Raw genomic sequence first — 11,973 nt, 5'->3', positions numbered from 1 at the left:
GAGAATCCTTTTGAAAATCAAATTGATATGAAAATTGTAACTGATAAGATTGTAGAGTGAAATTAAGGAGAGAATAAAGGAGTAAGAAAAGAAAGGAAATCATGTGTTAAGGTCGGAATACTTATATATTCGGTTGACTTGAAAATTGGGAAAAAAGGGATTTTGAAAATATTTCAAATGATAGGGAATGATGAAAATTATGAAAAATCAAGATGTGTATATAAGTAATTTTTCCTTTAATTTAACAAGTGACGTATAAATAGCCCGACATAACAAATGGAAAATCATACCTTTCTCGACCTTTTATCTTAGATCATGTGTAGTATTTGTTCTTATCAGTTTAATATATGATATGAGAGTCATCGACTCACACGATATTAACTCTATTTTTCGAGGGGGAAGGTCCATCATAGTAGCTTGACTCACACGATATTAACTCTACTTTTTGGGGGGAAGGCCCACAAAGGTAGCTTGCTATTGGGGCCTTCATGGCACTCAAATAATGCACCAACCAGGTTTCGAACCCGTTTCTATACACGTCGTAGGGTACTATTCTACCACTAGACCACTGGTGCTTAATGTTTTAATAATACCATTTTAGCTACATACTCGCAAAGTATCACCCCTTATGTACTCAACTCTATTTTGAGGGGATGTCCATATGGTAGCTTGCTATTGGGATTCAGGACATTCAAGCATCCTTTGGCATTGCACTTCTGTCTTGGCTGGATGCACCCACTTAATTTAGTTGTAAAGCTTACTTTACATTCTCACTTGTCAATTTTTTGGGAACTATAAAAGCTCTTTCTCAACTTTCTCAAATCTGACGAGGACCAAAAAGATTCAATTTGTGTTATTAATCAACAAGCATTGAAAGATTCATGAAAATAATTTGTGTTTCTTATTAGTTCTCAATATTTGTTCACAACAGAGGAATATGAGGGGAAGGTCCATCATGGTAGCTTGCTATTAGGATCTTTAAACGTCATCTAGGTGTCGCACTACTGCCTTGGCTTGGTGCACCCCACCAATTCTAATTGTAAACCTTTCTTTCAATCGTTTGTTGAAGGAGTTTCTCCGAGATTCATAACAAAGATATTAGAACTTAGGATTTTGGTGAAGTTATTATTAACCTTTAACATTCTTGGACCAAGATTGGTATGTTGCGGTGGAAAAAATGTTACGTCAACAAATTTAAATTTACATTTCTTGTTTTCTATCTTATTTTTTGAGTAATATGCCTTAGGTAAACTTGTTATATCCATATGACTTTTATAAGCCATCTGTGTAATTGATCAAACTTGTTGCAAGATAAATAGGTCTGCACAAGTGGGGGAGCATCTTCACATCAACCTGAAGGTTCACGGTTCAAGTCATGTTGGAAGGTAGGTGACGCTACTATTGAATATTGATCCTCCTTGGGTGGGGTTGGAAAAAGTAATTTCTTTGTGAAGAGCATATGATACTAAAAAGTCTTCTTCTCTGTCAGTAATGCAGCTTCATAATAGGCAATACGACTCATGCTAGCACTCACAAAATAGCTTTTAGATCACATGCATAAATCCGTATCTTATGTGACATTCTGATTCTGTTACTGACCGGTCACCTCATAAACATAACCTTTGTTTCTTCATAGCAGAATGTTAGATATTTAGCAATAGTACTAACATGACAAAGTGATCTACTCTTGATTTCAGCAACACTGTTGAAACTATTTTGCAGTTAACAAAACGTAAATTGTTTCATTCACTGCTCTTTGATCAATGGAATTATAGATGATTAATGGAATTGAGTTAGTTTAATGTATAAAACAGAGAAGATGATTATAAGTTAGTTTAAACCAGAGAAGATGATTACTACTCAGGTTGTGAATCCATATAGTGATGAACTTTTCATTTCAAAAATTTTATCTTCAATATGAACGGGTTAAAACATTCATTCGATTAACAACAATTGATTTAATCTCACCTGAAAACATTTACTGTGTTTGTTAGTTTAAAGATAACTATATCGACAGGAGCCGGAAGCTGTAAAAATGAGAGTCCGGTCAGTTTGAAATATCAAATCCTGACAAGAAGATAAAGTTTTATCTTTTTCCAATATACAGTGAAAAGAATTGAAAGAGTAAAATATCAACCCAACAGAGCTCATCCCAGAGTTATGCATCTACTATACAAAGTAGATAGCAGTGTCTTCATGGAGGCTACATAGAGAAAGAGAAATGAAAACAAGTGTAGCCATTGTTTTAACATTCCGATCGTCCTGTTATAAGTTATGGTGTTATCAGTAAGACAGTAACAAAGGAGGCTATAACCTATGACCTAACTATAAGATAGATAATAACTGCGAATAGTAACTGAACCAAAACAATTACTGCATATCAATTTATAATAGAATTTAACAGTCGAAAACTGAGCTCGTTACAATTCATAAAACCTAGGAGCTTTCCTATAACACATAATGATTCTTTAGATTTGAAAGGTAAAACTCTTGCGAATATGATTCAATAGGAAGAGGAATTGCTATAGTTGGGCTTTGGAACCAAAAGGGGTGCGGGTTAAGACATTTCATCAGGAAGCACTAATACAGTAAAGTTTATAAAGCTTTGTAAAGGTAAATCCCATCAAATACCATGTGTATAACGTGTTCTCCTCCTCCCTTCAGGAAGTACAATCGATGGGTTAAAACCAGCAAGAGATTATGCTACAATCGCACCGAGGTCTTATCACCATTCATGGCTATAAGTAGTACAATGTCAAAGGAAGTTTACCTCCCTTCCTTGCCTACTTTCACTCAACAAACTTTACCATCATCTCATTAGAAAAGGAAAAAACCAACATAGTTCTCTGGTTAAAGGGTCAATATTATTGAGCACAAATCTAAAAGTTCCACCAGCTTATTGTGCCCACTGTCACCTTCTTCAACTGCTCCAGCTAATGAACTCCCTGTAACCTCACCAATATCCCGCTGTGCCCAAGCCCCCTCATGAATGATCAACAGATTACAGGGAGTTCCAATAGGTATGAGAAATTGCAGACAAGGGATGAAAGTGTGTGGAGGGAGTAAAAGCTACAAAGTCTCAACAATTTTGTTTATTTTGGTTGACCTAGTTTCTGAAGCTAAATTAGATCATTTTAGACAACTTGAAGATTGTATGAGCTGAGCTTTAACAATAGATAAATTAAACATCAAAAGCTGAAAACATGGTTTAAACAACCACCAGAATTCCATTAGCTCCTTTCCTTTTATCAGAAGCTTGAAACGTTTTTTTTTGGAACTTAAGTATCTTTTTGGGAGGAGAATTGGATTGGTCATGGACTGTTAAAACAAATATATCCAGACATTACAACTTATGCCAACAACATGATGTAACAGTGGCAGAATTATGGTCTGAGCAGGGACGGAGCATACCTTCAGACGGTTTCTAAATGATTGGGAATAACTGAATTATATAGTACCTTATCTCAACTTTTTTCTGTGATATAAGTCTGGAATGGCAAAGGAAGAAACAATTTTTCTGTGAGAGATGCATACACGGAACATAACTTGTCCAAGAATCAAGTGTACTGCTGCCATGGAAGCTGATCTGGAGAGTCCAAGATTCTGTTTCAAAGTAGCGTGATTTACATCGTTGGTGGCCAAGAAGCAGTATTGACATGAGATAATTTGAAAAGAATGGGTACCATCTATGCTCCAGATGTTACTCAGGTGGAGAGTAGGCAAAGAAAACCAACCATATCTTTTTACATTGTAAGTGACTGATTAGATAAAGAAAATCTTCATCAACCTAAGGTGAATCAGGTGGGAGATGCCAGGTAGCAAGAGAATTACTAAACAGTTGGAGTGGAGATGGTGTAACACCCCAGAAGTTCTAAAGTTATATGTCAGTTATTAGTATCTCCCATAGTCCAATCTTAGATGTCGCATGACCTTGTAGTCAGTTATCTCAGGTTTCAGCATTTATTAATTACACGTTTTACTACTCAGTCGTTGCATTAGTCAAAGTTATTCAGCTCAGCACTTCAGATTTATCATGTTCAGTTTATAGTCTTATCATGCATATTTCGCATTCTCAGTAGATTCAAAGTACTGAGCGCATACTCTTCGCCCTATATTGTCCTATAATGTAGGTTCGGACGTTTAACGTCCAACTTGCGGTTAGTACGACTTTTGATCAGCTCAACAACACGTATGGTGAGTCCTCATCTTCCGAGGACAACTTCATATTTCTTTCAATTATTAAATCCTTTAGTTTTTAGACGGTTAGAGTTAGTTGTGGGCACTAGTAACTCATCTTAGTAGAGGTTTTGTGATATACATGCCAACTTTGTGTTGTTTTCAGATGAACTCGCTTTTGAGTATATAAATTGTATATTTCAGACTACTCTGTTATTTGAGTTTAGGTTCCGCATTCATTTATTCTCAATTATTGTTTACATAAATCATATTGTCATGCCAGACCATGAGTTAGTTTGGGGTCACTTATGGCTCAAAGCACCATGTTACAAGTAGGGGTAGTCTTGGGTCATGAAAAACTTGATATCATAACCTTAAGTTCAAGTGTCCTAGAGTGTCTGAAAGTCATGTTAAGTAGAGTCTTGTTCATGGGTGTAAAGCGCGTCACACTTATGAATGAGAGTGAATCATTTTAGGAAATAGTTCAATTCTTTCATACACCTCCTTTTGCTTTAATTCGTGCTCTGTGTGATTAACAGAATTATGCCTTCCAGAAGAGCTTATGTTAGAAGGAACAACTTATGTTAGAAGGAACAAGAATGAAGGTCAGCAAGCACCACTAGCTCGAGCAGACCCTTTGAATGAGGAAGTCTCTCATGCCAAGTTCAGGGATGCTTTCCAAGCGTTAGCTCAGGCCATGACCACTCTGGTTAATCAATAGGCTAAGCTAACCAGAATGGGAATACGAAAATGACTAGGGTTCGGGATATTACTAGGATGAATCCTCTTGAGTTTTATATTTCAAAGGTGGAGCAGGACCCAAAGGAGTTCAAAATCGATGGTGTTCAGAATCGCACATAGATTATGGGGGTCATCCTAGTGGAGAGTGCATACTTAGCTGCTTACCCGATGACAGAGGGATTGATGCAGGCCTAATGGACTGGGAGAAGTTTGTGGCTGCAATTTTGAACAGGTTCTTTCCACTTGATGTTGAGGAGGCCAAGGTCCAGGAGTTTATAAATCTGAAGTAACAAAATATGTCAGTGAAGGAGTATTCTGTGAAATTTCCCCAACTTTCCAATTATTTTTCATCTATGCTAACCGACTCCAGGGCTTGTATGAGCAAGTTTGTTTCAAGTGGTGAAGAGATCATAGTAAAGGAGTATAAAACTACTATGTTGATAAAGGAGATGAACATCTTCAGGTTGATGACTCATGCTCAACTTATTGAGAAAGAGAAGGTTAAGTAGAGTGCTACGGAGAGTAAGAGGGCAAGAATAGACAGTTGGACTAGTCTTTGTAGAAGCCTGACGGTGGCAATCGCTCTCAGTTTCGTCAGAAGTTTTCAGGTCCAGCTCCATCCTTTGCTAGTGCCCCAAAACCCAAGTTCAGTCATGTCAACAAGAATAGAGCACCTGGCTCTAAGTCCCAGGGTAGTGTCACTAATGGTCGTACCTTTTTGGTTTGTCAGAAGTATCGTAAGAACCATCCCTGAGGGAGTATGGTGGGAAGTGGTAACTGGTTTAGATGTGGTAAGTCAGGCCACTGGTTGAGGAAATGCCTAAGGTATCAACTAGGGGTAAGGATGTTCTCCAGCAAACTCAACATAACACTTCAACAGCCGACTCAACAGACTACACATCACACATATGATGTGTGTATTTCAACTTGATGGTTATGCATTATTAGGGGCCACACTTCCTTTCGTGATTGCTTATAGTGCATTAAATTTTGATAACGGTCCCGAAATCCTATCAGCACCCTTCTCAGTCTCTAGCTCACCCTTGTTGGTGAATCACTATTAGCTAAATGTGTATACAGAAATTGCCCAGTCTCATGTTTCGCAGAAAGTCACCATAGTAGATCTAGTAGAGTTAGATATGCTTGATTTCAATATTATTCTTGGCATGGAGTGGTTATACTCTTGTAATCGGAGGCTGACCCACATGCAGCCATGAGAGTGCACGTGAACCGGATAACTTTTAGTTGTGTTTTGTAGATATTGTTAAAAATTCATCACCAACTTAATCATTACTTAAGATAAGTCAAGAAAAATCTAGAATATTCAAGAGTTATAAAGAAATAAAGGAAGAGCTCTAAAAAGAGTATTCTAGATATAAAAGTCTAGAGATGTTCTAGAAAAGGTAGTTTTAGAAATAGGAAGTTAGAAGAACATTCTAGAACATAGTAGCAAAACCCTCAGCTAGATTCTTCCATCACCACCTATAAATTGAGGTAGTCTATTTGAGTTGTAATCTGAAGCAAGAAACAAGTGTGATCAAGATTGTAAGACCGAAGCAGGTCCTTACTTTGATATAATAAATTTAAGTTGAAAGAAATTGATAGTGTCCGTAGTCTCCACACCCAAAAATAACCAACAGATATATGTATAGATAGTCTATAAAAAGATAATATATCTAATTGTGGACCCAAATGAACAAAAGTAATTTGGTCCCCCAGGTTGAGCGCTTAACTTTAATACTCAATGACGAGAGTTCGAGCCCTGCGAAGGGGTGTGTATTTTTTGCCTCTGAAATCAGCCTTTTCTTACTAGTTACCTTTTTAAATACATCATATATTAACCAATCGTTTTTGCCTCCTCATTTGACCCCCCCATATTTTGCTATCTCATGTGGCCCCACCCCTTTCTTCTCTGAAATTAAAAACAAATAAAAGCCCTAACACAATTTTAATCAAAATATAAAGACTTCTAGAAAACCTATGAACTTATAACTTACAAGTATTCTTCACTACAGTCTGTATAATTGAAGTCATGCTATTGTCACCGCATAAATTGGTAAGTTCTATTAAGCGTACTTTTTGTGCTAGGAAAGAAGAGGTGTGATTCCCTTATTAAAAATGTCGTATTTATTTATAAGTTTATATTTTTATGATCTTGTGAAAGGAGGAATGTGATTCCTCCATTATATTTTATTTTTGTTATTCTATAAAGGGCGTGATTTTTCAATATCTTGTTGAAATAGTAATTTTTATATATTTATTTTGTGAGCGGAGTGATTTCTCTATTATCTTTTATTTTTGTTGTGTTGCGAAAGGAGGGCTGGAGGGGTGCCATTCCTGTATCAACAATGTACATTTACTTATGTTATTGATTAAATCTTTGTTTAATTTATTATTGATTCTTGTCATTTGAAACGAATAGATTTTTGAAGAAACATAATTATTCTCAACCAAGTTAAAATTTTAGAGACAATTTTTGTGTTTTATAGATAAGTTTGATTTGGAATCACTTAAATCAGATCCTAGAGAAAGAATATACATTCATTAATATAGCCCTAGAATACAAGATGAAGTGAGAAGAGACTATGTTCAACAAATGCCTTGCAACCGATTGTTTCTAAATATCCTCAAACTAGATTTGTAAAAAAAAAGAGGAGATTTTATTCGACATGGTTTAAGGGTTCATATTCTAGGTGGATGGAGTATAGTATGAAGAAAGATGTTGTATTTTGTTTATTTTGCTATTTATTTTAAAAATGACTATTTCACATCCGGGTTTACCCCTAGACGTAACCAGCGTCGTCGTCCTCTTTAAGGACTAAGAGTAGCCTCTTAATCTCATGTCATTACATTCATAGGTTGAAATTGCGGAATAATTTAAAACTTTTCATTTCATCTACTTGGAGGTTTACATAGACCTCTACATACACATAATATAGTCGTATTGAGTATACATAGACCCTTCGTATACAAAGGCTACATAGCCTTCTACTTTTATTGCACATTATTATATAGAAAATACCATAGTCATAAAGGTCGTCTCATCTCATAACCATCTATTTGGAGTATATTAAATTTGGGTATAAACTTTACATCAATCCAACAAGACCACATATAGGTCATACAAAAGTATAGTACTCAATTGAAAAGGAAAGAACTGAAAAAGTCTTTAAACTCATAACAAGACCGTAAAGCTAGATAGTGGCATTGCCCTCGGAAGTTGAGGACCTACCCTACTTGGATGAATAAGGAAATCCAAGCCTTCTTCAATGTCTCCTTTTGAAACACTTCAACGACCAGAACCTAAAAATATTGGGGAAACGGAAAGAAAATGGGGCTAGTACCCCACATGTATTAAGTATGAGACCATGTGAACATATAATGTCAAAACATGCTAAAAAGGGATTTTTAGTCAAAACATGCCATTTTACAAGTTTAAAAGTCTCATGCATAACTAAGCAAGTCATACCAACCAACCAAACATGCTTACTAACTCAAACAAGTAATATGCATCCCAACATACTTGAACCGATGATTTACTACAACCCTTCCATCAAGGAATGACATCACAAATATGGTTAAGAGTTAATCACATCATATTAAACAAGACAACTACTAATGAATCCTTATCAAGTCAACAAGTGCATGGACCAAGCAAAGCCCCATAACCCTACTCAATCAAGTGACCTCAACAAGAAACCATAACCAATGTCCAACTTCAGATAATATAACATTTAGATATATATTTCACCTTATCTTAACAATATAATCCAATGCATACTCATAAGTGAACTAATCAACAAATAGTATCAACAATGTGCAAGTTCATCAAGTACATATCATATATCATTATAACATAAACATATATAAGAACATCCTCCTAAGGCTCCCCTCAAGGTTAACTAGTGCAATGCTTAGGTAGAGTCCCATATCCCTACCTAGACTAAGCTAGACCCCTTAGGTTATCCAAGTTAGAGTTCAAGTCCTTTAATTTATTTTAACTTTTTGGGAAAATCTTGCCCTAACTGAAATAGACCACATGAGCTATTGTGGAATCCGGTGTCATAAGACCCTACACCGAAAGAAGGTGGACTACTTGACAAGGTAGTACCGAAACATGAAACATAGAAACTACGTAGATCCACTAACTAGTATTCCTATGGGGCAACATAGTTCAAGAACTAGGAGATAAGTTGGGACCCTCTTTATGCACCATTCATTATGGTCTCCAATCTCAAGAGTAATTTAGTGTTCCTACCTTCCCTATGTGGGAAGGGACACTCCTCAATCTAGTTCACTTGGTGCTAAGCTAGGGTCCCTTTTTTTAAATGTCTTTAAGCCTTTAATTATCAATCATAGCTTAGTTTAGGTCATAAGGTATATCCCTTGTATAATCATCATCATCAATAGCTCAATAAGAATTGTATGACTGTAAGTCCTTTCATCATAATTCATATAGGTGAGGTTAACACATTACATAACATTTCATAATAAGGCACATTGGTATACATCACCACCCTTATAACCTTTACATCTTAACAACCTCACAACCAAAACCAAGACATTTACATTCAACATCATACCACCTTATCAATATTAATACAAGGCACTCCAATATAATATCATGACTTAACCACAATTAATCACAATCGGAAGTTAAGATAGAGATTCGAAGACTTACCACGTCTTCCTCATAGTTCATCGTCAAGCCCTTACCATAAACCCTCAATTCAATACAACTTAGATTTTCAACATCATAATTCAATATTCAACATGATAACGAGAATAGTATAAACACTATAACACCATTCAATACTAGATCATAACCCAAAATAAGATGCCTAGATCAACTCACCTTCTAACCTAGATCATCTTCTCAAGACTAGCATGAAAGAACACAATTCACTCCAATTATTTAAGGATCATTGTAACTAAATCATTTAATAGTGATATAACCCATAATCAAGACAATTGAATCAATCACAACCCAATTTACATCAGGATCAAACTTAGGGTTAAGGGTTAAAGATCACATTCTTCAATTTGAATTAAACCATGACAATTAACATAATCAAGTTCAATTACATGTTATTCTATCCATTATACCCTAAATAAACCATAACAACTTAGTTCACAACATCAATTTCATAACTGGATGAAACCCACAAGAAAACTCAACTTTTGAAATCCATTTTGAAGAAACCCTTTGAGGAAAAAGTCTCAAAAGGTGAATTAGATCCCATACCTTAACGTTTGATGAAGAATTGATGGTGAATTCGTCCCTTCCAACCCCCAAACCCTTTTTCTTGCTAGTATTCAATGGTGAGTTCAAGTAGAGAGAGAAAGAAGAGAGAAGGAAGAGAGTTTGTATTTGAGAGTTGTAATTAGGTTAATTGGGGTTGGGGCCTTTATATGGGAGTTATGTTAGTTAATTAGTATCCCATTATTCCCTAAATAACCCCTAAACCACTTAATTAATTAATTGACTTAACATAACACCATGCAGGAAAGTCGAGACCCTCACAGACAGAACACCACCTACGGGCCGTCTGTGAGTCGACGGACATCCCCTCTCAGTCCAGCACTCCATAGGTGAGTTCAGATACTGTGCAGGCGAGGGGCTTCCTCAATTTGTCTAAGTGTGGGAAAATGGTGGCACCAACGCCCCGTCAGTCCACACACGGACCGTTTCCTGCCTCATCAATCCACACTGCTTAAGCAGTGTTGCCTCAAACTGATGGGGTCCACATCAAGGGCCCTTGGTTGGTCCTTGGGGAGTCGTACCCGTAAGTTTCAACCATTAAGTAATTTAAAAACCTATAATATATCTTTTCACCAATTTTCATACATTTTCGACTCCTAAAAGTTAGTCAAATAGGTTAAGGCACGCTAGTACCTCTTTGAACCAACTTCCGGACGTCATGGACGTTTTGGTTCTTAAACTTCCTAAATGACCTAATTTCATTAACATGAACTTAATAAAAGTATTTAAATCTCATGAAACCTATGTTAGGGTTTACGACACGTCTTGGATTTTTGAAATGTTATAGACTATGTTAAGGGAAATGCAGGGGATTTTTTCACAATCGGTTTTAAGACTTGGAACCATATATGGAATGAGTTTACTTATATGTTTTCGAATTAAATAGAGTCAAAAATAGAAAAATGTTAGATTTTGAGAATCAATTATAATCTATTCAAGTTACTTTCAATAAGCAATATAAGAAAATAAGAAGTGAACACTGAATTTGTTTAGAGGATCCTACTACTGTGGCAAGGTTCCTCTTGGATTTCGAGTTGTCTTTTAAAGGTTATGATGAAATTGATAATTATATAAAGTCCTTTTTAAGGCCATTTGGAATGGCTTGGAAAAATGCTTCCAGAAGTGAATAGTGTTATTTTAAAATATGCTTCAAAAAATGTGATGATGACTTCTACAAATAATCAAAAGGATATTATAAGTGCTTGTGCACAGGAAACCATGAAAGCTCTAATTGATGACTTAGATGGAGACCTTTTTGGAATATTAGTTGATGAATCCACGGATATTACACTATGAACAAATGGCCTTTGCATTATGTTAATAAAAATGGCGAAGTGAATGAGCTAGTTTTACTATTGTTCATATTGGCACAATCATTGAAGGAAACAATATGCTCTTTTCTTTTGAGACACTCTTTGAGTATATATAAAATACGTGGGCAAGGCTAATATGGGGCTAGTAACATGAAAGGAGAGATGAATGGTCTTAAAACTTTGATTTTGCATGAAACTCATCGGCATATTACATTCACTGTATTGCTCACCAACTACAATTGACAGTGATAGATATTGCTAAAAATCATTGCTTGTGGACACTTTCTTTCGTATTATTGCTAATGTGTTGAATGTGATTGGAGCATCATTTAAGGCATAGAGTTCAACTTTGGGACCATCAATCAGAAATGTTCGAACAACTGCAAGAAAGCGGTGAGGTTCAAAGTGGAAAAGGATTGATTCAAGAACGAGGGCTTCAAGGCCAAGTGACACTCGTTTGGGATCTAATTTTAGAACTAT

General features: G+C 35.9%; 1 non-coding gene across 1 annotated transcript; it reads left to right on the top strand.

Annotated features, from left to right (window-relative positions):
- Positions 1–286: 286 nt before the first annotated feature.
- On the top strand, positions 287–478 carry LOC114075760. The gene has a single exon (XR_003576151.1). It is a non-coding gene; the product is annotated as a U2 spliceosomal RNA (small nuclear RNA).
- The last annotated feature ends 11,495 nt before the right edge of the window (positions 479–11,973 follow it).

Source organism: Solanum pennellii, chromosome 1, assembly GCF_001406875.1.
Source record: "Solanum pennellii chromosome 1, SPENNV200".
NCBI lineage: Eukaryota > Viridiplantae > Streptophyta > Magnoliopsida > Solanales > Solanaceae > Solanum > Solanum pennellii.
The sequence above is the reverse complement of the archived record's forward strand: the minus strand, read 5'-3'. Positions and strand labels throughout refer to the sequence as shown.